Raw genomic sequence first — 2,966 nt, forward strand, 5'->3', positions numbered from 1 at the left:
TACAGTGAAGGTTAAGTACTTATTCTGGATGGTTTGGGGTATCTAGAGGTATTCCAGGCCTGACTTTCTTTCTGTCTCTTCTGTCCATTGTGGAGGAGCATAAAGCTCACAGATTTTACTTGTTTAAAAATTAAGGAATATAGTAATGTGAGTTTGATTGTTGTTTTTTCCCCAATCCTACTGATTTTGATTATAACCAGGCTATATTCCTATACTTTCAGAGAATGCATGAGAAAATGATGAACGTTTACTCTATTTGGCTCAAATTTATAATCAACAAAAGGGATTTTGATCAGGAACTGTGTTTTTTTCATTCCTTCCCCCCAGCTGCATGTTAACAGCAGAGGATATAAATGGCGTTTTTTTATATTTAAACTTTGTAGTGTACTCTGTATTTTCAGAACTTCGTGACCTTGACATTCTCCCCCAAAGGGTTAGAAATGAAATATTCTGCTCTTAATAGGCACAGGTAATGCTGTAATGCTCCTTAAGAGAAAAGAATAAAACATTATGTAGACTGTATTTGTTTGCTGTTGTGGTGTTTTTTCCTTTTTTTCATCAGAAGTCTGTGTTTGATGTAGTATAGGTAGCAAAACAGAACTCAGTAGTTCTGTATCTGGAGCAGGAGGGAGTTTCTCTGTCATACATGTTTTAAAATACTTCTAAATACTTGACAAACCTTAGGAACCTGCAGCTTCCAGCCTCTCTCTGTACAAAATAGAACTTATGTGTGTATATGTACACACATATAAAATTTGCACACATTATACATGTATGTATAATTTATATGTACGTATATTTATGTGTATCTATATGTGCACTTATATAAATGATGTCTAAGTATACCCCCACCTCCTTAATCTGCATAGCAGAACTTAAAAAACAACAACAACAACAACAACAACAACAAAAACTAAAAGAACATAGAGAAAAAGCCCCTCAGATTTTTGAAAGAGTTGTGATAATTATTTAAAAAATGCAGCTGCTAGCCAAATTTATTACGTGCTTCGTACATGATTGGTCAGAATTACTTGATTATAACATTAGTGGCATAGTTGTTTTTTTTGTGTGTTTGTTTGTTTGTTTGTTTGTTTTGTTTATTTGTTTTGGATAAACCATGGCCAGGCTTTTTGTAGGGGAAAACAAAAGTGTTAGAAGGAGTGTACTCCTTGATGTCTTTGGGCATTTAATAGCGTGAGTTAATTCCACTTGCAGAGTTCATTCTTATTGCCTTGGCAGCAAGCACAGTCCTATCAGCTGAAAGCAAATCGAAGAACCAGCTATAAACAAAGGTCACTGATAAGATGCTGCAGGAGCTGAATGAGGAAACAGTGGTTAGAAGGGTGGTGCGGGAGTTGGTTGGCGTTGAATTAGTCAACACGCAGAGCATTCCTTAATCTAAACCAAGAAATAAAAAATAAACAGCATTTTAATTACATTTGTGAAATGGTACAAAATTTAGAGTTGCTGTGAAGATGGAAATAATTAGAAGATCTTGCGTGTGTGGGTAAAGGATTCATTGAATTGAATTTAGTCTAATGTGGAGCTCTATTCACAGGGAAGGAAAGGAAGGGAAATTTTAGAATTACAGTATAATGAAACCTGACAAAGGCTTAGGACTCGATATGTTGCCTTTTCCTGCTGCTGTCATTTTGCTGCAAGCTTTTTATCATGTTTTGGTGGATAAAAAGAGTTGTGGAGGAAGAACCAAAGCATTACGTCATGGAAATCGCAGCTGGGATGGTGAGCCAGGAAAGTATCTCCAGGCAGTCCCATCGCAGGCAGCGTATTGCGGTGTGGCTGAGCAGAACAGATCGCGAGGAGGGGAGGAACTGCTATGGAGAATGCTCATCTGCTAGGACAGTTAGGGCTTGCCGCCTTCCTAACTTCTTAATGTGGTGGTTGTTATGAAATTGGTATCTGCTTTTTGCAAGGATATGAGAGAACTAATTCCTATCCCACCAGAGCTGAGGTGTTAAGTGTCGGCTAGTAATACGATCCTTCGGAGAATGACTGATCTATTTCATTTTACAAGCAACCTGCTGTACCAACTGTTACTTCTCATGTACTTGTGCTCTTCATTCTTTTAGTATACTCCCTTATGATAGTGCAATCCACTAGTTAGCTACAAAATATTTATCCTGAAGCTGGTCACTGCAGGTTCAGACCTGCATCTTTGTATCCCTCAAATAGATTTTAGTAACTTTAATCCTTTGGGTAATTGTGCTTATGTTAAATCATGCTTATATTGCAGGGCTTTGATACAGAAATTGACACTTTGTTGTTTGCCTGTTTGTTTTTTTTTCTTTTGTCGTACATCTCTACCAGGTAATCTGGCCTTCAGAACAATAATGAGAAGGAAATTTGCTTGTTTGTTCTATGAAATGTTTTCTCAAAAAGATTATCTAGTTTCCTGTTCTCAACAGTTCTGTAATGGTGCTGGTATTACAGTTATCACAGCATCGTCCTGCTGCATGAAGACACTAGATCTTGGGTTTACCTCACAGCTGTTGAAATAAATACAAGAACTGTGTATGTAAACAATCTCAAAATTAATATTCCCTTACTTTTTTTGAATGCTGCATTAATCTATTAATATATCTTTGTTTTCCCAGTCCTCTCAAAATCATTTTCTAGATTGTCCCGGAAAAAGAAAAGGAGGGGGGAAAAAAAAAAGCCCGGTAACAACTGATTGAAACAACTGATTGCTAATAGGCAGAGGGATTCTGGCCTACAGCCCTTCATGTTAGTGGTGTGGTATAGAAATTATGCAGATCTGACAGATCTGTTGAAGCTTAGCTGCAGCTCAATTTGCAATCGTATTGCCAGTGTGTAGTGCAAATGGAGGCATGACACAATGTGTGGTCATCTGAACCTAAAACTTGCTGTTGGATTAAATGTCAAAAGCATATTTATAGTTCTCCAGTCAGCTCCTTTGCTGTGCCTTCTCTGTAACTGTGTCTGGA

The sequence above is a fragment of the Meleagris gallopavo genome, chromosome 2 (assembly GCF_000146605.3).
Source record: "Meleagris gallopavo isolate NT-WF06-2002-E0010 breed Aviagen turkey brand Nicholas breeding stock chromosome 2, Turkey_5.1, whole genome shotgun sequence".
NCBI classification, from domain to species: domain Eukaryota; kingdom Metazoa; phylum Chordata; class Aves; order Galliformes; family Phasianidae; genus Meleagris; species Meleagris gallopavo.